At 42.7% G+C, this 26,241-nt stretch overlaps 1 protein-coding gene across 4 annotated transcripts in view; it reads left to right on the top strand.

The window, feature by feature from the left end:
• LOC117257039 (semaphorin-3F-like) overlaps positions 1–26,241 on the top strand; it is an 86,372-nt gene that overhangs the window by 4,873 nt on the left and 55,258 nt on the right. The gene's annotated exons all lie outside the window — the stretch shown is intronic.

Here is a 26,241-nt window from a genome sequence, read left to right as displayed (position 1 = left end):
ATGTAATAACTCTACGGCCATTATGTGATTATTCCCTGGTGAGGCAGACTTTAGGGGGGTGTGTTTGTGCGTTCCAGCGGCCGTACAGATTAGGTGAGATGGGGTTGCCAGGTTGTGAGGGGTGCAGAGTGAGAGAGAGGGTATTATCAAGAGCAAATTGCCAGGATCAGCCGAGCAGAGCGACGTCCCTGAGGCCTGTCCTGCCCGGAGATCAAGCCTTTGATTAGCATCCAGAAAGAAGCCGAGGGAGCGAGCAGCGCCCCTGTTTGCTTTGCTTTCCATTTCCCAGCGCTCCCCCTTGTACAAGTTGACTTAATTAAGTGGACTGGCACAGTTCATTGTCGAAGGCGTTTTTCCTGCTTTAATCAAGTAGGATTTACCACATCAGTGCACGCACATCCATAGCTCAGCAGTTTTTTTCATTTTCCAAATATCATTTAAGTCACTTCTTTGCACAAACGCTGTGTTGTCCTTCAGAGAGCTGTGTAAATTGTGTTTTGCTCTATAGGATTTTCTGTGAGCAGACTCGTCGGCTGCTTTTGTATAGATGCATCTTTGGATGGCTGAACTCACCAGAAAATATATCTGAAAGCAGCGGACTATTCTTTGGCTGACAAGCAAAGTGGAAAAAGCTCGGCTCTCCTGCTTACCTGCGTGTGTTTGCCTCTCCAGTCAATACGAATTTCACAGTCTACTGCTGCTGCCTCTCTCGGAGGAATGCACCCCCCACTCTATTCAATATTATGACTCTCTCTTCCTTAATTGCTTTTTGAGAGGCCCATGTAGTCCTTACCTTGGCAAGCTGGCTGCACTTCCCCTGATGCATCATGATGTGTTAAGTTTTTTGTCGAGCTGTTTGCCTCTGAGCAGCAACTTTAATGGAACGCAGCATGACGACAAGTGTGGACGATATGCAGGTTTTTTCTTAATGTGAGACTGAGGGAAAGAATGTGTTAATTATCAGTCCCCCTGTTTATAATTATTGATCATTATGGCAGCGTGCCACACTGTGAAGAAAAACTTAAATTGCACCCATAAAGCTGAGTGTTTCTCTCAGCATGGAGCTAACCACATGTTTCAAACTGATTAACTCGGTAGCTAAGGAGCGAGGTTCAGAACCATAACCTCCGTCTGGGAGGCCCTAACTTCCCCATTAAAGCAGGTAGAGTAAATCATGGCACCTAATTGCTTTGCTGTGGCTTCATGTAGTGTGCACAGCTTTTATGACACGGAGAACACCCTCTGTGGTATTGAGTCTTAAAGTATTCGGAAGATATAAGGTGAAAAATGCATCTACTGATACACATTTCAATGAGATTGTTTGTAGAGTCTTTGAGGGATAAACCTTGGAAGCAGACTTTGTTCAGGCTTATCATGTTTTCTGTGCTGGTAATCTGAGTGAGCAAAAAGAAAGAAGTCTGCGTCAGTTCAGACAGCAAATGAATGTAATCAATGTCAGATGAGAACTGAGTGTTGCGTGGAATGGGAAGAGGGAGCAAAGCAAATCCGCCGTACATAATCAGTTGAGATTTTAAGGTTAGCTGAGACAAGACTGCTGTCGCCAGAAACCCCCAAGAGACGAATCATGTCAAATGGTCGACCTAGAACTGCTGAGAATCTGCTAGTTGGAGTTAACGCCATTGATATATTGGAGGGTATAAGCAGGTATACCCACCTGTCAGCCAAAAGCCATTAGAATATATTAATATATTGTAGCATTTACCAGCTTCCTCCTAAATAACCTACTCATCTACCTTGAAGTACACTCACCTCATGAACCAGCACTACACCACTGGTTAACGCACATCCAAAGGGACTCCTGGCATGAAGTTTAAGAATACTTTGGGCTAGTTGTAAGGTGAGGGGTGATCTTAAGATGTTTGGATGTATAGTCCAGTGTTTGGGGACGCAGTCATAACTTTTTTCTTAAATGTACTTCATTTATGGCTGGAACTAAGGATGTTTTTTTTAAATAACTGGTTAGTTAGCTAGTCCAACAGCTCAAGGTGATATATTCAGACTGCATTTTTTCCTTTAACCATTAGGTCAAAATCTAAATATATTCAATTTACTGTAATGTATTACAAACAAAGCATAAAATTCTTGTTTGGCAAGTCTGCTTGAAAAATTACTAAGACAACTAATCCATTATCAAAAGACTTTTCTGACGCTGACTAAACGACGAATTGATTAATCGATTAGTCATTGTAGTAGCATTTTTTTTTGCCAACCGGCAACATTTAATATGAAAATGTGATTTTTTTTCGGGGAAATTAGCACAATCTGACATATATGAAATTTTACTCAGTTGTGAGAGTTCTCTGGAGGTGCTGAAATATGTGTGCTTTATTGTTCTTTGCGTGCAGGAGTGGAGTGGTAGTATAGTAAAGTAAAGCCATCCTGGATTTAATTCTGTTCAAAATTAGTGCCGCCAAATCAGCCCATGTTTTCAAGCTGTCCATCACTAAGGTGAAATACTGAATTAACATGTGAAAGGATTGAGTGAGAGCATCGCCTCTCCGTGACACTCCTAAGTCATGCAAGTGCCTTTGTAGTGTAAGTCCATTAAGAGGTTGACTGATTTATACGTGCAGTTTTTTATAGATTCTTGCTTTTGTATCACACTGTGAAGTACAGAAAAGACAGCAGTTTGTGAATGGACAGAGCTCTCCTGAGGGACGTTTTGCTATGCCATGTTTTGCAAAGAGTGTTACATTACTGCTGTTGGCCCACATTCCCCCAATGACATATTTGAGTTCATGCATTAAGAAGATCCCAATCTAAATCCATGCTTATGGCTGCGCTATTTCAGGCCTTATACCACACTTAACCTCTGCCTCTCTGGGCTGCCACAACTTCACTCACTCACAAAACATCATTTACTACAGTCCATAGAACTGGATCAGGGCGCTGTCCCTGCTTTATATGCAGTTGTTTACATGAAAGATGTAAGTGGCAACTAAAAGCCTTTAGTGACATTTTAGAGATCTCTAAACAAGGCTTTTTTTCAGTGTGCTTAGATAAACAGACAGCAGGTAAACATTGGTTCAGAATAAACAGAGACACAGGGTCAAGTATCCCTGCGATTGTAAATTTTTCCTTTGAAAAGCCACGCAGACGTAATCTACAGCTGAGGGCGGAGCCATGTCTTGCAACACAAAGACCATGTGAGAATTAACATCTCTCACGTTTTCTCAGTTGGTGTTAATGAAATTTGAAACGGCTGCTTTGACAACTATAGCAATGGAATTATGGTCTGTCAGTACAAAGGACCTTTAATACCATAACATCATAAGGATTACAGCCCACACGCTCCCCCTCCTCCTCCAACTGAAGGCCAAATCAACACGGACAACACCAGAATGTGGGTCAACTTTGCCACAACCGCTGCCGGGCCAGGTGGCAGTAAAAGGAAGCAGCTCTGGCTCGTCATTATTCCAGATATTTCTCATCTGCACGCCCTCCTGTGAAGGGCTAACACCAGGCTCCTATTTTTACTCCTCAGCAGAGTCTTTAGACTATATCGGGTGCGAGTGTGTGTGAGTGCGTTTGTGTGGGTGGGTGGCAGCATAGAGGGTTAGAAACCTCCACTTAGGGTTAAATGCCAAGCATTCTGGTATGTGTCAGCCCTTGTTATGCAGGACCTATGACTTTTTGCCTTTTAGTGCCCAGGAATAACAACAGATGAGGATTAAATCTGAAAGTGTGAGCTAAAAAGCAGCTTAAGAGTATATCCATACAGTGAGGTAGTTGTTTTGATAAGTCAGCTGTTTGCTATCAGTTCATCTCTGGGCTTGCCCCATTACTGCTGCCCTGTCACTTCTACTAGTAAATGTTTAAACTGTTATTACTGCTGTTCACATACTTCATTCCAGTGGTCACTTTCTTCTCTGCGCTCCAGAGGTACACATTAGTGGTCAGAATTCTATGACCCTGTTATCAGTGCTGACCTGATTGGCTCTGACAGGATGCAGTTTTGAGTGTTTGCTCAATATTGAGTGTTTGAATGAAAACTACAATGTGGTGTCTTTGGCACATTTGCATCCAGGCCCCCTGTTTGCTAAAGTAAATGCAACGTGACTTGTATATTTGCTCAAGGTGATCGTCACTGATAGCTTCCTGTTTAGCCACCGTCCAATTTGCAGGATACCTCAAGCATGTTGGCAAGCCTTCACCCTAACTGTAATATTGCAGTATTGTTGAACCACATGCAGAAGCCACGAAACCACTGCCCCAGTAGTCTGGCACCGCTGCTGATGTTCGGCTGTGATCTCTAATTACTGTTTGCGAGGCCTGAGTCCATATATCCCCACGGCAGCGTAGTAATGACTGACAAAGCATTGAAAACCACTATTACTCTGGCCATGTCCCAGACCTCAGCTTCTCTCAGCAGCAGCTAAGCCAGGTTATATTTAGTGTAAAACTCTCTTCTCCCTCAGCAGGCACACAGCAGTCATTTGTAGCACCGTGGTTAACCATTGAACACAGTCGGCAGGGTGGTGACGGCGGTTTAAGTGCAAACGCAGCTTGGTTCGGCACAACTTGCACTCTGCTGCGATCCAGCTGTCAAGAGTGTCACTTTATTGTTAGGTGGTTGGCTAGAAGCCATCCTTAACTGTGTGAAACATTTGAAATTTGATAAAGTTGTTGCAGAGAAGACAGTGCATGTTGAAGCAAAAGGAGGCTATGGCGTGAGGTCTTGTCTGAGCCTAGCGTTCCAGAATCAGTGTTAATCCTTCACTGTGGTGCACATGACTTAAGACTTGCTATCCCTTCTTCCTAATGTGTGTAGAGGTGTGTGTGTGTGTGTTTGTATCTGGGAGAACCCAACAGCAGCCCCACAAACTTTATGGAATTTGTGTCACATTTAATCCATGCATCACTGTGGAACAATTTCACACGACCTTTACTTGTTTATTAGTTTCTTAGTCCAGAAAATCCAATTTCAGGGGATTTGTTTTCAAAGAATAAGATGCTGAAGTCATGTCAGGACTGAAGCCTTGAAATGCATTTATCTCCTTGACAAAGCTAACTGCTGAGCACATGGTTGTAGAACTCAAGCTGTCTATTCTTCATCGCATTTTAAGGAAAATCATGCAACAGTCAATGATAAAATGGCAACATGATAAAATGAAATGTCATTGCTGACCGGCTGCTGGTCCTGTCACGATAATTGTGGAGGTCCGACATATGACCTTGATCATTTTGCTGACCTCCATATTGACGGTTGTGTTTATGTGTGTTTGTTTACATAAATAAGTTAAGAACTGTTTAGCTGACATTATGCCAGAATATACGCTTACTTGCGCCAGTCTTAAGAAAAACAGCAACTCCCAAGATAACACAGTGTAGCTTACTGGTAGCCTGCAGCTGCACTTTTGGAATGGAAGAAGCACAGTCCTGGTAGTTGTTAGCTTGCTAACCCCTGGCAACGAGCCAAAAAATGCATCATTTGTAGTTTCACCCTCCACTCCGTAAATCCACCAGCAAACCGTCCGGCTCCCAAGCCGACTGCAGCACACCGACCGGATTGTGGAGGTAATGGCGGTGCTCCAGGTGCTTTACTAAGCATGTCCATTTGTCGCAGGAGGCATCACACAGATTTTGTATAAGGTCTCAAACTGAGTAACTTTTGGCTACTATTGTATATATTAAAATATGTTCATGACTTTCTTTTTTTTATAAAAAAAAAATGGGCTATGTAAATTTTCTTTTCATATTCCGATTCCAATGTCTGAATATTCTTCCTGGGTCCTTGCTCTGTTATGATATTATATTATCATTATATCAGCAGCATCAAATGGTCTCAAAATGACAATAGTATTCTTTAGCAAAATTATTTCTGGTACAATAAATTGTCAAACATAAGTAGTCATTGTGACAGGCCTACTGACTGCAGTCCTTGTCCAAGCTCAAGGCATGGATGATTATCTAGTCAGAGGTAATCGTTAAACACGTATATGTCCAATAGTCTCAGGTTGACAGGTATGGATTAGCTATCTGCGTGTGAGCCTGTGACATAAACTATGTCCCCTATTTTGTGGATGAATGATGGGACCATGATTGCATTTTATTTCCAGACCAATCGGTACATTGTTTGCATTGGAATGCAATGAAGATGAGAGTGACAGCGGTGCACTTTGGTGTGTGGTCACATTTAAAGCAAGACACCATTGGAATTCAATACATTTGTTTGGATGGTGTTTCAGTGTGAGTTTCAGACAGTTCTGACACAAATTCTGCACGGATTGCTTTTGAAAGCAAACCTCCACTTTGCCTTTTGGTACAGAGAATAATCAACATAGATTTTTTTTGCAGTTCATATGAGTGTGCTATACACACAACAATGATTAAAAGCAATGTTATGTGTGAAGTGCATGAATGTATTTGAATGTGGTACAAATTCGTCTCCATAAAGCTTTGCAATTTACCTAAACTGTAAAATCTGTCAGCCGTGTGCATCATTATTATAGACGGCAGCACTGCTCCTATTCTCACCCCTCTCCTTGTCAGGTGTATGTGTGGGACAGACGTGTGATATTCCTCAAAAAAAGGATGAGTATGTTGGCACCTTTCAGCACATTGCCCCTGAATCCAGCAGTAATCTCGTGTCCGTCTCTGATGGTGCCAGCTTCCCTCTGCAAATGAAATCGTGGTCACAGTGTCATCTCATAGCTGTGTCAGCCAACCATTAGCACTGTCTGCACCTCCCACCCAGCACTGATGGAATATCTGTTTTATTCTCTCCTTCCCATGGTTGTTAAATACACACAACTCTTTCTTTATGATGGCCGATGAATCAAGTCATTGTGTTTGAGTGTTATAGAATATAGGCACTTGGCACCTTGCTCTACTTGATTCTCATTCCATATGGCCACAAGGTTGTAAAGTGTATCACAGGCAGTTTGGGTGGTCCTAATGTGTGATAAAAGAGAAACTAGCATCCGTGCTTTTCTCCTAATTCTCCAACATCTGGCCAATAGCTGCTGGATGGATTGCATGTGTGCAGGTGCAGAAGTGTTTGCAGGTAACAAGGCTCTTCTGCATCTCCAGGGGATTGTTGTGGGCAGGGGAAACTGAAGGTGACAGAGTGGCGTCTAAATATAGTCTAACTCATCTTTGAATGCTCGGTTTCCTGCTGCAGTTCTGTCTGTCTTCCCTCTCCTACTCATTCCTCTTCTCCTGGCATGGGTAAGGCAGTAAATACAGGGGCCTGGGGTGTTTGGGATTCCTGGCATGAAAGCCCTGCTCTCTTTTAGCATCTGCAGTAAAGAGGGATATGTTGTGTTGAGAGCGTGGTGTTCCCTCTTTGGTCAGGGTTTCACCTGTGGAACAACCTCCTGAGTCGGGTTACGGGCTCTGTCAGTGCCTCGCCTCCGGTGAAACCAAGATCGTCTCTCGAAAAGACTGAGGACCCAGTGTTGTCTGTCCGTCTTGACTTTCACAGGCATGTTGTTGCATCTGTTACCCCCGCCCCCCCACCTTCTCCTCACCAGACTGGAAAATGCCAGCCAAATTGTCCAGATTCTGTGAATCACCTTCTCCGCACCGCTGCAACATCTCCTCCCATGTGTTTTTATTTCTAGACCTACAATTGTCCTTTTTTCCCTAACTTGACATTATGGCCAACATTACAGAAATACAGTAACAGTTACAAACAAAGCGGAGCTGATGCAGTTATTATGTTTTTAATGTTATGACTTGAAATACCATCTGCATATATACACTATATGCAGCAGTGTACGTTAAATTTGAGCCGTTCACATAGTTTCCAACTGTACATGCTCCGGTGCACCTGATTGGGTACAGTTACCGACTCTCACACATTGAATGTAGGATTCACGCAACTGACAGTTTTCATAAGCTCTCAGGCTACACGTCTGTTTTATAGACAGTCATCCTTCAGTAAAAAACAGATTTATAATTGATAATGTCTCAGTGTAAAAAAGACACTGACAGGACAGAGCAGCACAGTGCCACTGTGAAGTTAGTTTTAAGGTAGATATTCAACATCTTCTTACACAGTTTCACACAGTGTTGGCAGTAGGAGGACGATTAGCTCACCTCGTCCTGCATGGGTCTGATTTTCAAGACCCAAAACTGTACCGCGACATGCAATAATCCATATGATCAATTAGTTCCACAACAAGACCAGACCCATTGACTAAGGATCCACGGCCAAACCTGAAACCCAAAATCCTGTAATAACCATGCATTTTTTAAATAATTCAGTTGGGCAGCACAATTAAAGTGATAATTTTGAGCCATTGAATACATTAAAACAAAGGTAACTCAGGAAATACAATTCAAGTGAATATTGTTTTGTTTATTCTTGTAATACCGAACAGGACATATCCACAGTTAATGTGCCTGTTAGTAACACACCTGATTGAAGTGGCTCTCATATTATATGTGGCACAGAAGACAGAGCCAACACATAAAGTCAGCAGTCAGAGCATTAAATGTTAAAACATTAAATTATTATTATTTTTATTTATATTTATTTATCATCCAACACCTGTGATCTGACCTGCATGTTAGCTGTTTGACTCAAACAACCAAATAAAAAAAAAAACACCAAAGGAGTCCTAATATGATTTAAAAAATAGTTTCCATACCACATTTGCTGAGAAGCTGCTCTCAAAATGCTCCTATGACAATATAAAAAGCTGTGGACAAGGCAAAGGACAAATACACAAAAAACAAAGTGTAAAAAAAAATTGGTGCAGGTGTATGCACCAGAGTATGTACACAGAAAAAAGTATTTTGAACTTTGTATGTCCGTACAGAATATATAGGCAAACATATTGAAGCTGTGATTGATTCCACATGAGGCTATAAGACAGTACTTGGTTATTTCCCACACATTCTCACTCTGACCTTGTCACATATCAACGTTTGGTCATGGACTTTCCACGTCGAGATACGACATGCAAGGTACCCTGGATGTGTTGTCATTGGTGTCCTGGGGCACCGTGTCAAGTTCTGCCTGTTACATGCACTGCCTGTTTTTAAAGTACACTTCAGTTTCACAGGAAATGTACAGTTTGCATACAGTCTCTTTCAAAATAAACGCACTACGTTGATACAACACTATCAATTGATGTTTTTTTCCTTCAACAACAAACGCATATGATTAAGTTTAGCCAACACATGCATGTGCTCAAGTTGAGGAAAAAAGGACAGAGTTTGGCTTTACATTCATATGGGAAAGTCGTGGTTGTTGGACCCATCCATCAACCCTCCCGCCTACTCCATTTGGACTTTCAACCCCTTAACTTCCGATGATGTGTGGCTATGTTTCACCCTGATGCTGCCGGGTGCCGTTATAGAATATCAGCGATAGGGCGTATCATGCTGACGTGAAAGGATGGCTTTTTTTGTTGGTGTCTGATGCCGGAAGTCACTGCCCAAGCACCAGTATTTGACGACTTCAGAGTGAGACCGATTTGATATTTCCTGTAATCACAAAAACTGCCAGGGCAAAGTTTGACTGTCACTGTGATAGCTGGAGAGCATGGCAGTCAGCATGGGAGCCCTGTCAGGTGGGATTAAACTTAATGAAACTTTTCAGCCATGTAGAGAAAACTGTCACTCACCATCTTTTGTTATTATACTACCCCTTTGTTTAGGAAACTGGTAACAGATACTGATGTAGCATTCTCAGGCTTGACATATTGCTCCATCTGAGCCTGTGACTTGGTATCTGGCACACCTGCCAAGCGTCAAGGTTGGTCCTTTTTCTAGGTGGCATAATTAAGACTTCCTGTGGGATTTTGTGTCTTTTCCCACCTGTGAAAACAGGGCATTAGTGGAGACTGGATAAACAGGTTGAGGACTCAGACTGGCTTTGTCTCTGTATCGCCGCTGGGGCTGAACACTGTATATTATTAGCACTAGTGTTTCTCTTGTGGCAGATTAAGGTGTCAGGTAGAATAATGGTCCAGGTGGATTAGACACGTTTGTGGATCCAGCTCAAACCTGCGCTCAAGTTTCATAAAAGGTTTACGCTCTAGAATGTGATCTGTGATATCTTCTCTAACGGTGTTGAAAAAAAAACGCAGCAGAAAAGAAGGGAAGGAGCCAGTGGAGGGAAGAATACTATGAAGTCTTGTCTTGACCCCCATCGTCATTGAACTGCTCATAGACAAAGTGTATTACCTTAGATCAACAGACAAGCAAATGCACTTAATATTTGGTGTATGAAAATGTGTGATATTCAAGTTTTAGTCATTTTCTGTCTGGGCTTCAGCCACTCTGTCAAAGTATTCCCTTCAGCCCCTGTCGACTCATTCAGAACAGGCCAAACTGCCTGGCTGTCTGTAGCCTGCTCATATCATATTCAAAGCCCAGAGCTGGCATACCAGCTTTTGAAGGGATCTGCACCCCCGTACTTCCAGGCTTGTTGCTCCAGCCCTTCACAACACACTGCCCCCACCCTGCTCTGCGTTAAGGTACAAGCTTTGCTACAAAAAGCCAAGTCATCACTTGTTCGCTCTTGTTCCTTCCTTCCGGCTCCCAAATGGTTACAGCGCTCTGATCCGAACAGCAGAGTCACTCCCTTTCTGTGGTTGTAAGCTTTTAAATCATCTCCTCAAGAAGCACCTCATATCACCCTTATATATCTAAATCATATCTTTTGCTCACACTAGTTGCTCTGGAAAGACTTTCTTACTTTTAGATCTGATTTTATTCTTTTGTTATCATGCATCACATTTTTTACATGGACATCCTATGGTCATTTGTCAATCCCGGAATAAAACTGAAAACACACTGCTGCAGTGCCGCAGTGACAGAAAACCATGCACATAACCTCACTGCATGGATTAAACACTTTTCAAGTTACTAATCAAAAATAGACAATGATGATAGGTTACATTGTCTTTTGACTGTTAGTAATACAGTTAAGGAAAAAAACAACAACATTTTGTTGTCCTGCGTTGTGTGGGGTCTTCTGTTGTACTTTTATTTAAGTGTCAGAGAAGAAGAGCTGCCATGGGTGGTGGGATGTACAACAGGTAGCCAGTGGGGAAAAAAGTTTATTTTTCCAGGGGCAGCAAGGCTGGGAATCAGACAGTGGCATTAAGTGCTGTGAGGCAGCTTGTCCATGTGAACCAACGGGTGCCTAGAAGTCACTGATGTGAGGGTTGTACATAGAAAATAATGCAGGCAGATATTCTGATGCACCATTCAGAATGTGTTTTGGCCTTAAAATTATGATTGTACTATTGCACATAATGTATGTCCCTCTGATAAGCATGTTAACAGATCATTAAAGACTGGTGTTGATCTACAGTGGCTTGGACTGTACTTGGATGTTTGTGGCTGTGTCATTATTACATAGGCCTATCATATACGGAAGGTGTACTTCCTGGCCAATAGGAGTGGAGGTGGAGCTTTGCTTAAAGCCTGTATCCATGCATGTGTAGATCCCTGAAGACGTTAAGTATATAGGAGTTTTTCCCAAAGGTCAAGTGGGAGGGCATGACCCTGACTGAGGAGGTCAAGGCCACTGCCCCCCCTCTGATCTACAACCTCAACATAATTTCTCACCCTCTGTCAGTGGGGGATTAAGTTTCAGATGTGTCTCGCTGCCTCAGTGACTCGGACCCACTAATGTGACCTCTCTACTTTGAGGTCTACAGTAAGTACACCATGACTGAGACAGTGCACTGCAGTGTGACCTGAATGAGGCAGAAAAGCCATTGCATTTTGCAAGTGTCGGTAAATGTTGTGCGGGAAAATCTTTTTTTTCTCATTTTTTTCCACTTGTGGCAGAAATATTGCACATATTCATGAATGGTGCATTAGCTCTTGCAAAAATGGAGTATTCACAATGTGTTTGTGTTGTGTGAGTGTGTAAATCGGATAAATATAGAATTTAATAGGTTGCTTTTATACATGAGGTAGGTGGATATGACAGTATATACTGGTATATGCTGCAGTGTTAGGGAACCAAAGTTAGTCACTGAATAAATAGCTAATGAGTTATTTACAGTTCACTGGCGCCAAATCTTTGTTTCATAAAAGTTACATAAACATGAGGTCATGCCAATGATAGTGAAGTCATTTGCTGATGTGTCGATCAAGTAACTTTTAAAACAGCTCAGCATGTTCAAAAGACAGCTATAAATGATTAGTATGCAAGAAAAGAAGCCATGCATCTGCAACATGTTCTGTGCGTGTCTGGTTGATCAGTAGTTCATCTGTGCAGTTTGCTGAACAGATGAAGTTTACGTTAAAACATCAAGACATGAGACTTATCACATCATTTGAAACTGAGATTGACTGAAGCCAGACCTGGTGTAGTTTGGGTGTACGTTACATATTAAGAAAATTTTAACCTACATGATAAAATACAGACTCAGTGCAGCATTTTACCTTTTCTAATCAGTATTTTAGACTGACATGTACTCAATATTAAGCCATACTCTCATGGTTTTGTTAGAACGTCAGAGGAGAAGAAGTTTTCTGTTACAGTTTAGGCCTCGTTTCGACTAAGCAGTCTGGTTCAGTCCTGTTCGTTACACATTAGAAAAGTATTTTTGTGTCGACATGTTTAAAAGTAGTGGATGGTATCAATAGAACTGATCCTTTCCACACCATTTTTCCATCACCACTCTGTTAAGGTACCTAGCACATTGATTTTTTACTTAAAGGCGTAGTCTGTTGATTGGTCAAGGAAGAATCTATACTCTTGCACAGCGAGGACTCAATACACAAACCGCAGACCTGCTATTTTTAAATATCCCATTGATTGCAACAGTGACTCAAAACACTCCAGCGTGTTCTGTTTTAGTCTGAAAATATTGGAGCGCAACCCCCTTTCAGTGGCAGTCAACGAGGTGCAGACGTTTCTCTGCATCGTCAGTGAAGAGGACATACGTTGAGAGCTGGACACAGCACTGACACAGCTATTACCATTGCATAACAACCCAGATCTACAGTTTAGTTAAGTACTTGCTCTAAAGTAAATGGTAAATGGACCTGCATTTGTATAGCGCCTTTCTAGTCATCTAGTGACCACTCAAAGCGCTTTTTACACTACCAGTCACATTCACCCATTCAAACACTAGTGGCCGAGGCCACCGCACAAGGTGCCACCTGCTACTCAGTCTTAACACACACACTGATGGAACAGCCATCGGGAGCAATTTGGGGTTCAGTATCTTGCTCAAGGATACTTCGACATGCAGCCTGGAGGAGCCTGGGATCGAACCGCTGATCTTTCGATTGGTGGACGACCCGCTCTACCTCTGAGCTACAGCTGCCCAATATAGGCACTAAAGGTACTATACCAAAAGTGTTTGGTGTAAACACAGCTCTAAATCACAGAAACTATACTGATTATTGTTTCAGAGTTCACTAAGGCATGTTAAGTGTGAATTGCAGTCAGCATTTCACCAGACCCTCCAATCCAATCCTTCAGCATGTTTGTCCCTGTTCCCCACCTCCTCATGTGGTCAGTGATGAGGTCATATACTATTCCACTTTTGTAAAGGGAAATGAGGCTGTTTGGAAGACACACTGAAGAGTTTAGGCCATAAGAGCACTCAGGCATATTATAATGCATGCACTTTGATGCCTTTGTAGTGGCGCGGTTTTGAAATGCTGATTTGAAGATTTCCCTATTGCTGCCTCCTGCCTGTTGGTGGAGTAGGTGTTAATTGCAATGTGTGGGGATGGACTCTCATTTACATCCATTGAGGCCGGGCCAGGGCCAGCGGTGACCCCCCGACAGGCTGTTTTTGTCAACGACCCATCCTTTCAGGCCCCCTCCTGTGGCGGTGCCTCCTCTTGATTGGTGAAGGAGTGAAAAAGAGGAACCCTGGCATGCAGTTCCCCTTGTTGTTGTTGTTGTTTGGCGTCGCCCACACACTCTTCCCCCTGTGAAGGTCCTATAGCTGCAGGGGTGTTTGTGTAGGTTTGCCTCTTATTCACAGAAGTTCATTCACATTCTGGGAGACCTGGGGGTGGGCGTCAAACTGGCATCAGGCCTTTTTTGTCAATGAATGCAGCACACAGCGCCCCGCAGGCCTTTCTCCCTGCTGCCTATAGATTTCTCAGTCCAGGTCCAAGGAGCACCGCTGTGGAGCTGCAAAGGGAGGACAGCGGTGTAGAATGGAGGTGAAAAATGAGGTCCTCGGATGGAGGGAAAATGAACGTCAAGAGGAGCAGAGGGGATTGTTTACATCCTCCACTCCAGCCTGGCACGTTGCCAAACCAGTAGTGGGCGATGTGTTGCTATATGAAAGCTCAAGGATTATGAGTATTAGGGGTAATGTTGGTGAAACTATTTGGTAATGCCCTAACGTTGCTCACTTTGTTCAGTCACTCACCCCCGTCTTTGATTCTCTGATCTTGCTGCTTGTCTGAGCGGGATGTGCATGCTCTTAATCTCTGCGAGTCCTTTCGTCGTTTTGTAAATCTTCAGATGAGAGGGAGGTGGTGTTACTATGTGCGCTAAGTCCCTGTTTGACTTATCAACTCAGTTGCTTGTTTTCCTGCTTAGCCCTTCAATGGAGGGTTAATGAATACTTTATTGCCACTTTACTGTGTGGATCTTAGTGAAGGTATTTAATTCCCCCCTGGGGACGTCCTGTGGCGTTTCCCAGAGTTTTGGAGCAGCCTACTTTGCATTTCCTTTCTGAGAGAAGACAAACAGACCTACAGTCCAAGATGAACCGCTCTGACAGAGGGAGGGTGAGACAGAGAAAGAGGGGAACAGGGAGAGGTAGAGAAGCAGGCAGAGTGCAGGCTAGGATTTCACTCCTACTTCTTTCCCTCCGAGCTCTGAATCAGTCCAAAATCTCTCTCATGGGCTGCAGTGTGGATCAGGTTATACCCCCACTTGTCCTATCCCACCTTCCCAGTTTTGACATGCTTATGTTTTATCTTCCAGGGTGGAAATAGAAGACAGACAGCAAGGGTGTTTGCTGAGGAATGGAGTTACAGAAAGTGTAAAAGAAGTTTGTTTCCAGGGTAGAAAGTTGAAAACACAGCAGGTCCTGTCAGTAACAGTACACTGTTGGAAACGTCCACTTTCTGTGTACGAGTTTAGCTCCACTTCTGTGTAATCAGGCAGCTTCCATACATTTGCCACCATTCTGGTTGTATTCCTGCTGCGTTCACTGCAAGAACAAACTTCCCAACTCCACCTGAGGTGGGTAATGACTAGGGATGTCAACAGTCAATTGGTTAACTGCTGAGAATACTTTTGACCAGTTATGCGTGTTGGTCTATATATTAATTTTGCTACCCTCCAGTTTACTGCACTGTGCGTCACCCAGGTCTGGTGAGAGCTAGGTAACGGCACCGCTCATTTGGCAAATACCACCAGTAACGCTGTCCCAACCCAACAGTGTTGCTGTAGAAACATTGTGCCAGACCCTCTGGTCTCCCTCCAGCTCGCCCTGGTGAGTAAGCGGCTAAATTTTGTGAGTAGGTATAGCTGCAGCTGGAGCAGCGATGCCACCCACCCACTAGCTACATGACTCACTCACTATAATCTCCATGTCAGTCCATGATCGGCTCCCTTTGCCCCTTGCCCCAAAAGCAGACGCTTCATTAGCTAGCCATGAAGCATTAGGTTAAAAGAGTGGCAGATAAGGTTAGAGTAAGGTTAATGTGAAGGGTTACATGTCATTACTTACAAAGTGAACCAGGTCCTCAAGTATAATAAAGTATAAAGTGGGTTAATGCTACCTCATATTTATATAATACAGTGTTGCATTGTATAGGTTTAGATAACCATGATAGTGGTGGGTTTGTCCTGTACTAGTGGTAGGCGGGGTTTGTAGGGGCATGTCGTGTATGCTACAAATGGAATGTGTCTGTAGCGAACCCTCTTTAGCATATCTAATTATGTTATCACTGTTAGCTTTGTTAGCATCACTAGCAGTGTCAGTAAGGGGCCCTACACATGCTGTGTCTTTAACTGCCTGGAAAACATGAGATCAGGCACTGGGTGCTACTTTTGTGCCACCTGTGCCAGCTTGCAAGAGCACAGTGGCAGGTTTCATCTGAGGTTGCTAAGCAACCTTAACAAACACCCTATCATAGCCTATTTACTTAAAATCCTGGGTGCAGACTTGATTTTTTTCCAGGTGTTGTTTGTGTGTAGGCCTGTTGTCCATGGGAACGATGCAAAGCTCTGGCACCCCTGTACTAAAATGATCAGCTTCTTCTACGTATTTATCACTGACTGGTAAGTATGGAAGAAAGGAAAAATGTCTGTCGTCTGTGATTGGTTGGTCCCAGTCACATGACATGCAGTGCACGCTGCTGCTGCTTCCAAAAGTTGAACTCTGTTTATCCGCGCGTGCCCTGAAAAATAGGTGCTTGGGAACGCACGCCTGCCGCTCTGGTGTCAATCTGGTGTTGCTCTGGCATTTGAGCGTGTCTGCCGCATGTCTATATTAAATTTGAGGGCACAAAAAATGCAGCATGTGTACGGTCCTTAAGGCTAACTATTCCTAAGAGGTTTTGTGGCTCAGGATGAAGTTGCTTACTTAATTTCTGAATGAGTGGCACTACTAGCTAGCTCTCACCTGACTCAAATGGTGCACAGTGCAGAGCAGACAAGGCTAGTTAACTAGTGGAGACCGCACAGTGGGCAGTGGGCACTATGTTTTTATGTGTTAAGGTGCCTAGCTGGCTGTCTGTCAGCAGAGCCAACAGATAGTAAAATAAAAGGCAAGACATTTAGATCAGAAAACATTGAAATGTCACCACCTTTAAGTGGATAGCGCTTTGATATGTGGCGCTAAAGCTCACTGAGTCAATGGAGCGCTGGACTAAAAGGCCTCTTGCATTTCATGTTATTTTACGTGTCGGGTTATCGGAAGCAAATTTAACCGAAACTGACATCCCTTGTAAGGACTGATATCATCACCCAATTTTGCAGTGTTTTCCCTCTTCTGCTCATAACTCTGTCAGACAGAGCTCAGTAAAGCAGCTCGACTGTGACGAGTGTTTACTATTTAAAAGCCTGTAATTAAGCCAGTTAACCTCCCCTTTTTCCATCACAGTGCACGACCAGAGAGGGGTTCCAGGGGGTCCCAGCGCCCACCTCTGTCACATGTTGGACCCCGTGGTGAGCGATGGCTTTTTAATGGAGGCCTCTCTCTGCAGAAAAAAAAAAGGTCCGTGCTAGTGAAACCAACCCGAGGGAATATTTAAAAGGCCGGCAAAAGAGCAGTAATGAATAAGCAGCTCTTCCTGTTTTCTTAAATGTGGAAGCAGCATTGAGTAAAGGTAATTGATCGGAACTAATTAGCGGTGGAGAGATAAATGATGGTTAGGTGAGATGCGGCGCTTTTAATGACACGCTGTGGGGATGGAATGCACTGTGGAGTTAACTCTTCAGTGAGTGTTATAGGCAGCGAGCCCACAGTAAAGCTCAGTCATGTGTTTGTGTTTGTGGGTTAATCTCCAAGGCACCTTAGGACTCTTTGGCTGCGCTGGAGCGTGTGGAAATATATCAAGTGAACTTTCCGACATGGCTTTTGAGCTGTTTTTGAGTTACGATTAGTTTCCGAAAGAATGTTTTGCATTGGAAATAAAAATTACTGTAGTGGCTGTTTTGCTTGCAGGAACACGGCAGGTGCTTTCAGTTTGAATTCAGACACTTGTTGCATATGATAGTGTATGTTTATGCATGTTGTGGTCATCGGCTTTGACAGTAACAAAGGAACTGTGGTGGGAATGGTCCATGGCCTCTCACCAGCAAGATGTTTTGTTTCAAGATGTGCGCGAACAATACAAAAAAAAACCCTACCATAACTCAGATGTAATTTTATGATGATTCCATTTATGATGATTCACGTGGTTGAAGGAAAAACAGGAGTTCAGGAGTTCTTCTGGCTGTAGCTAAAGCAACAGAACAAGAAAGCTCTCTGAAATTAAATCAACAGAGGAGCATAAACCATGGGATTTTTCTAAATGATGTGCTGTTTGAGTTGCGTAACATGAGCTTGCTATTTTCACCTTGTCAAAACACGGCAGGAAGAAAAACCTCTTCCAAGATCCAAGTTGCGTCAAGTTCTAAAATAACTCGCAGACAGCAGAATTGCTGATAGATGCGCCAATGACTCTTCTCACAGCTGGAGCCGACCTCTGCCTCTTCATATTTCTTAGCTCAACACGTCCCCAGTTCTCTCTCTCTTAGCAACATACTTCCGCTGCTTGGCGATGTTTGTCTCTGGAGATGTCAAGAAAATTCACTTTCATGCGTTAACCAGAGGGGAAGCTCTGAAAAGAGCTGTCATGACCTGATAGTTTACCTGTCAAACAGTTTCCTCTCCTTTTTAATCCTCTTTTATAACTTCTTGTGATGGATGCTTTCATGTGATATTAAATGTGTGTTGATAAGCCTGTGGATGTTATGGTTCTTTTGTCAGTGGTTTGTGTGTCTCACGTAAGGTCTGCTGTGAAAAATCTCAAAGCAAACCTATTTGATTAAATGCCGTTTTCACTGCAGATGAAAGATGCAGCGCCATGCCAGTATACCATTAAGTCTTTATCCCCTCTAATGTTGCACACAGATGATTTAATCAGACATTTAGGACTGGCAGGAAATAAATGTTATGAAGAGAAGTGCTACTGTTAAATGCTCCATTTCAGCAGAACTTAAAACCACAGCCTTGGTTCAGACTTACTTCCCGTGCTTGTTAGAAAAAGGGAAAGGCCTTGAGGTTGATTGTGATAAATATCATCTGAAGAAAGGAGTCCTTGCTGACAATACATCATTGTTAACCTCACTGGGCTGTGGAGTGAGCAGATATTTATGACTTATCTCTCCTTCGCGTCAGGAAAACTACTTGGAAAAAGTGCTGCCATAAAAGCTGTGTATAATTTATCTTATAATATAGAGTAGAATGAATATATAATAATGTGCACACATAGAAATGTCTTTAAACTCATAGTCTGTAACATAATATTACAATGAGACTTCCCAGATCTTTTTTCCTGTGGTGCAGAGCAGCTCACCCACATTATGTTGCTGCCAAACCAAATGTGGTTTATACAAACGTTGAAATGGATAATACTGCATGGCTATAAAGGATCACTCCAGTATTGCATGTCTTACTCACTTAACTACAAATTGCACGCACTTTACAGCTGACAGGGCCGCAGTCAGCCAAAGAAAATCTTGGTCGACTGAAATTCCGCCTACTCTTCAACCAATCAATTTGTGCTGTTGTTCTCAGCTAGCCATACGGGGACCCTCAGGGGACCTTGATGGAGTTCTAGGTGGTCCTAAACTGGGGATTAGTTTATTTTCACTATTAATTCATTGTTGAAGTGAGTCTAGTATAAGAGTCAAACGAATGATTGTTCTGATCACAGGTTATACTTCCTCCACAGTTATCTCCTCAACTGTAATTGACAACTCTAAAATTTTGGTCTTCATCTGATATGAGATTATATATATTGTATTAAATTTTACATATTGTAATGCCGTAAGTGTTGTCTTTTCCTGATTTTAAAGGCTGCATTACAGTAAAGTGATGTATTTCTCTGAACCTACCAGAGTGTTCTAGCTATCTGGCTTTGAGAATGGAGTTGGACAGGACCATAGAGACAGAGCGCATCTAAGTCCCGCCCCCACTGGAGGGGAAAACAATTCACTGCTCTCCAGGTGCCTGCTTGACATTCACATCTGATGGCAAACAACCGAAAAATGCCAAAAAGCTGCTTTGTGATGGGATGCACTAAAAATGTAAGGCCCGGTTTTGATCGTTGCTAGCTTAATGATGATCCTACCTTGTGATTCAATCAAATAGCTGTAAATGTCAAAGTATGTTGCTAGTCCATTCAGTGGGATCATACTCCAGGTAAATAAGGTAAGGAGAAGAGGATGCTGAAATAGATAGACAGTGTTGAGTTTGTCAAATATCATTTTTCCCATCTCGTAGGCATGAGGTGCTACGGGCATTTTGTTATTGTTTCAGCCCTTACTTGCATATTACGGCGCAGATAGTTTTCCCCCCGGTGGGCGTTGTTTTCAGAGTATGACACATTGTGCTCTGTCTCTGTATTGACCTACTGACCAGGAGGTGTCAGCCCTAGACCATAGTCCAAACTACGATGTAGTTCTTTTTAATTTTTTAATGTGTTTGTCATATTGTACCTGCCTGACATCCACCAACATCAGTGCTGTGTAAAATAAACTGGTCTGTGATCATGTCAGCTTTGATTTTAGCCCAAATGACTTGAATGTAAACGTAGATGAGAATTATGACTTAGCTTCTAGATTGCAAATTACAAGAAGCTGTCCAATGCTCAACTCAAAGTCTGTGTTGCCGACTAAAAGTTGGACGTTTTATAAAAATAGAACTAAGTGTTATCTTTACTGTAACTGTTCCAAGAAGTTTCAAGCCTGTGCAATAATATTTTCATACAGATATTAATGAAACCAGCTTGAAAGCAGACAAAGCCCATAAAAATCTAATAACCTGTTTAACCTGCCTGTTTTGGAAAAGAAAAGAAAAAAAAGGAGGTCGGCAGTTATCTAACACATACATGATTGGTAGTAAACAGGCTAAAATATGTAACGGCACTGGGATGACCCTTTAATGGTGATCCACACCAATTAATCTCCCACTGTTCCCAATGGTGATACACCGCACTCAATCACACGTTATTCCCAAACATTTTCTTTGCAGTGAACTCTGTCTGGCTGAGATACAAGCAATACATATCTGATGAATGGTCGACATTCTCAAGATAAACTTGCCTGGGGAGGCAGATTACTCTCTCCTCACACAGAGGTTCCACAAGAGCTCTGTTTTGACTTGTCTTGCTTAATTGCTGCGTCAATTAAAATGTTTTTCTGAAACATCACGTGGGCAGGGCCGAGGCCGGGAGGATCGCAAGAGGCTCCGTTTTGTTCACAGCTGTGGATTGCCTGCAGTGTTGGTGCAGAGAGAGAGTGAGAGACAGTAAGGTTGGGTTGCCGGGGAGCTAAAGTGGTGAGCAGCCAAACACAAGCATTAGGTGTCTTTTCCTGTCCAAATCAGATTACCATATTCTTCTGAGAAAGCAGTAAGAGGCACCTTTATCAAGATGTAAATGTGGGGTGAGATAAAGCTTAGCAGGAGGTGCTGTTGATGGAAGGAGTGTAGATATACTATTAAGTAAGTAGTTTACTAAGTAAGATGGACTTTTTGGAAAATGTAAACGATTTTAAGGAAATTAATAGTGAAATGAATGGATGAAGTCACTTAAACTCAGTCACCTTTACAATCCAACTTTAAGCCTTCTTATTGAAAATGATGGGAAATGATGTGAAAGTTATCACCATGGCTTTCTTACTATGCATCAATGGGGCCAAGGATAACATGCCATATTAACTGCTTACACATTGGAGTCGAGTTTTGTTCTGTTTGGCAAAGCATAAAAAAGAATCTATTAATGTTTTTTCTTATGGGACAAGAATGATTTGACCTGTGCTGAGTTTCATTCCAAATTGACAGTTAATTGCGGAGTGCTGCAGGGCAACGAAACAGTGTGAAAACGAGGAACTGGATGATCCTTGTTTTTATTCATTCATTTTCTGTAACCGTTTGTCTTGTTAGGGGTCGCTGGAGCCTATCCCAACTTACACTGGGCAAGAGGTGGGTACACCCTAGACAGGTTGCTATCACAGGGCTGACACTAAGGGTGTAAATCACCAGGGACAACCAATACAACCATACAATATTTGCTGATATTACAAAGTCTGCCAGGATACAATGTCAATTTGATGCGATTCAGGGGCCTGCGATTGATATGAAACAGTATTACATGCCCATTTAACACAATCTGTCAGTCTGTCACAGAAGAAGCTGCCACCCATTCCTTTTTCACTTTTGGCCATAAAAGATAAAAACTACACATAAATAATAAGTAATTGTAACCGCTTAAGTGCAGTAAAATTTACTTTAAAGTAAATCCACAAACAAAAAGCCCTGAAGGGTGACTTATCCCATGTGCTATTTCATGCACATGGGATAAGTCACCCTTCAGGGCTTTTTGCCAGAAAGTCCTTTCTGAAAGAAATCTTTTCATTTGAACCCAAACCATTATCTTTTTCCAAAAACAGGACTATCTGGCTTAAAGCCCTGACGGCAAACTTCTCCAAACAACCATAAAACATGGATTAATAACATCATTTAACAAAACATTCAGCTCAGTAATAACTGTCAAAGTTCATTGACAAAACAATTGTTTTTTGCTAGTTACTCATTATTAGCTAAAGCATGTTTACATTGCATAAATTAGCCTAGTGGCTAGTGGGCTTTCCTCTATTCATAGCTAAACAAATTATATGTAGAGACAGAGGGGCTCCCCCATTCTGGGATTCAAATCCTCCACCCCGGATTTGAACCAGGCACCCTCTTGATGTGAGACAACAAAGCTAACCACTGTACCACCATGCCTCCTCCTTGTTATTATTTAGGAGATTGTTAAGAAAAAGTCATTGTCTTTGTTTTTATTATTTTGGTTGTTGATGCCTGTTTGCCTAGATGTTTTTAGAACCTTGGTATGTTGTCACATTTATTATAACCTTTGTGTGTATGTTGTTTGTATATAGAATATTGTCTTTTATGGCTGCTGCAAGGGTGAGAACCCCTTGAGAAACTTCCCAGTCTGTGGGACATGAAGTTAATCTTGATCTTGACATTGCCCCATCCTCCAGCTATAGACATTGTGTTGGCCAGTTAAATACGTACAAGCACACATTCCTGGCATATTCTACCATTAACCTCCTGACAGCTAAGAAGGAGGATAATATGAACACCACTTTGGCGGACAACTTATTATAAACCACTGTGCAGTGTTTTGTTGACTGATAAACCTTCAAACTCATGGATCTATCATTCACACTAAACTAGATTATATTTAACATTATCCACACCTGTAGCAACACACCTCCACGAACACAGGCCCTTGTTTTTTTGTGACATCATGCTGTTTTTGGTCTGATCACCCACTAAGGTCTTAGTTCCAAAGAGGAGCCCTCAAGGTCCATCAAAGCAGAACATTGCCTCAAACTGGGATAAAGCAGAGATAAGTGCAATTATCTGTTACACTTTCCTCTGACTGAAAAAACTTTTGGGTCTGGGATTCCTCCTCCCCATGGTTTCTTGTCTTTACCATCTAGGAATTCACTCTGAACAAAAGCTGGATTTTAGCCACTTTGCAATCTATACTTCCGACCTCTCCTGTAGCTCATTACCTACTGCCAGAACTGCTCAAGAGGAGGGCTGAAGGGTCACATAGTAGGATATCCTGCCTGTCAGTCAAATGTCAGGGCTGTCAGGTGTGTCTCGCTGTTGCAGATTTAAACCGAAGTGGGGGAAGACGGACTAGTCATTAAAATCTTGCAGGGAGGCCGAGTTTTGATTTTTGCCAAAGCTCAGTATATTTCCACAGCTGTCAAGCTGTCTTTATGTCTGCTGCCATGTGTGGATGTCACCTCAGGCACGACTGAGTCCAGAGAGACAGGTTTCCTCTGGGTTAATGAGGAAGAGGGATGAAGGTGGGGGGACAGAGATGAGGAGTTGTGGGGAAGATCTTCTATTCTATGTGGACTCATGCTGACCTGAGGCCATATGGGATTAATAATGTGACCAGTGGGTGGATGCAGAGTATTCTCAAAAAACACTTTAATTTCAATGAATTTAAAGTGTTTTTTAAGGAAATGCACACTGGGGCAATGCTACTCTTCCTCTCAGCGCAGTGAAGGAACATGGTACTGAATACACATATCATAAAAAAATTAAACACATATTTTTTTAAAGAAAGTAACACCCGTTAATATATGTAATAAATGATATATAATATTTCAGTACTTTCCTAGAAGTATCCCAAAATTACTCAGTTTGAGACTTAATACAAAATTTGGCTGACAAAAAATAAACCAAGTGGCGCGTCTTGCGAAGCACCAGGAACAAGTGATGGAGGTCTAGGAGCTGCATAGTTTGCTGGTGGATTTACAGAGTGGCAAAAGTTGTTGGAGGGTAAAACTACAAATGAGAGACTTTGCCAGGGGTTGGCAAGCTAACGTCTATCAGGGCTGTGCCTCTTCTACTCCAAAAGTGCAGCTGCAGGCTACTGGTAAGCTACACTGTGTCATTTCTGAAGTGTTGACTTATTTTTCTTTGGATTTGCGCAAGTCAGTTGGGTGGAGAGAAAACAATATTTGTGCACCCAAGTGTTAAAATGGTCAGGAAAACCTACTGTTTATTCTGTCATCATGTTGGCTTAAATGTTGCTGATATTCTCATGTAAACAAACATGCATGTAAACATAATGGGCAAGATCAAGGCCAGCAAAATGACTAACCGCGTCATGTGGGAGCTGGCTAGCACACTCATTCAGAATGAATGTTATCGCCGGCAACACCATCACGCCACTGGTATGGCGTTGCTGCATAAATATGGGGGTGACCCTCTGCCCCAGTGAGTAAGCAACTTCAGTTTGAGCTGCAAAACCCCTTTAGCGTTGTTAACTAATGTATGTTAGCCCCACTAGCTGTGCTGACACTGCTAATGGGGTTTGCAACTCAAAATTGAGCTGCCTAGGCCTATTCTCTGGGGCGATCTGGAGGGTGGGCACAATGTTTCCACACCAATGCTGTTGGGTTGGGATGAGCAGCCAAATGAGCAGCGCCATTAGCCAGCTCCCACCAGACCTGGTTGGTGCCAGTGAAGTAGAGTGGCATCATGTTGACTAAAATGTTGGTAACATTCCTATGTAAACATGCATGTAAACACAATGGGCAATATCGAGGTCAGCAAAATGATCGAGGTCAAGTCGACAACTTAATGACAGGCCTAGCCTACAGTGTGTGTAGTTACTGTTCTCTGACAAAAAAGACTTCCTACCTGTAATCTCAGTAGCTCTGGTCACTGGGGAAACAGGCAGGGACATGTGTTGTAGCACAGTGAACTTGTTTGCTCCATTTAAACTTTCCATTTACTCTCCTCCTTTCGTCTGCCCTCTCCTCAACTCGCACTTGCTGCGTTCTGCTGTCATGCCAGCTTCAGAAGTTATAAATGACTGTGGATTTGGGAGCCTTTCATGGGTTTGTGTAGGAGAGTTCCTTTGTTAGCTTCAAATGTTTGGGGTCAAAGCAAGGCTATCATACACCCAGAAGAATTATGGATGTGTGAAGTGCGAGTTTGTTATTGAAATGATAAAAGGAAGTCCTAGAGGGATAGTATATCATACCACTCCACAAAACAAAAGAATGGTTGTTAGAGGGAGTGTGGATGTGTCAAATAAGGAGGGTGAGTGTTCAGAAAGATACATAAAGGTTTTTTTTCCACCTGGTTGTAGTGTAACACTGCTGGAAAGCAGCAGCGTTGACCTCTAAGTGCACTCAGTCTCTCGGAGAGATTGCAGCCTGTGACAGACCATGATGCCGTCCCATTAGCTGAGATAAGGCAGGCAGGGATTGAGAATCTCAGATCAATGAGTCATTACGAGTAGTGCAGAGTTCTGGCTGCAAGCGCTGCCAGAGCGGGATGCTTATAGTTGTGGCTTAGCGGCAACGCAGCCCAGCAATCCCTCAGCCGCTTCCCACCAACCTACAGTGAGGCCATCCTGGGAGAAAAAAACCAAGCAGGATTTTCTCCGGATTAACGGTTGATTCCATGTCAAATATGCTATCCAGGAATGATGAGACAGGGCATCAACCTTTCACCTGACACATTTCAGATTGCCAGAGCAGCCAGTAGGTTTCTTACCTTGACATGGTTTACTCTAATTCCAATCTATGGACTCTGCTCTCCTTTGGAACGCAGCACTCGTAAGGCTCGGCTCTTTTCTCAAGTGTTCTTTCGAGTGAAAAGATATTTTAGCTTCTGTTGAAAAGTTGAAAGAAAGATACTTTCTCACTTTTAAAAGGTAAAACTGAGGGCGAGCCCATTAAGAATATTGGTAATTATCTCTTATTGCACACTGTGACCCAGCTCAGGTCAGGCAAGAGGTTGGTCTATAAACTATAATGGATGTTTACAATGGACAGTTGCCCTTTGCTCATACCTTCCCTTGAACTCCTTTTGAGCTGCACTTCCAGATTACAGCAATTGAATTTAGGCCAAGACTACAGACATGAGACCCTTTATTTGTAATGAGAATCCTTTATAATGTTTACAGATTCTTTTATCAGGGTGTACCTCTGGCACAGTTTGTGGTGGTAAGAAGCTTTTCATCACAGCTAAGTCAATGTTGACCTTTTGAGTCTAA

This window comes from Epinephelus lanceolatus, chromosome 1 (assembly GCF_041903045.1).
Source record: "Epinephelus lanceolatus isolate andai-2023 chromosome 1, ASM4190304v1, whole genome shotgun sequence".
Taxonomy (NCBI): domain Eukaryota; kingdom Metazoa; phylum Chordata; class Actinopteri; order Perciformes; family Serranidae; genus Epinephelus; species Epinephelus lanceolatus.
This window is presented reverse-complemented; position numbering and strand designations above follow the sequence as displayed.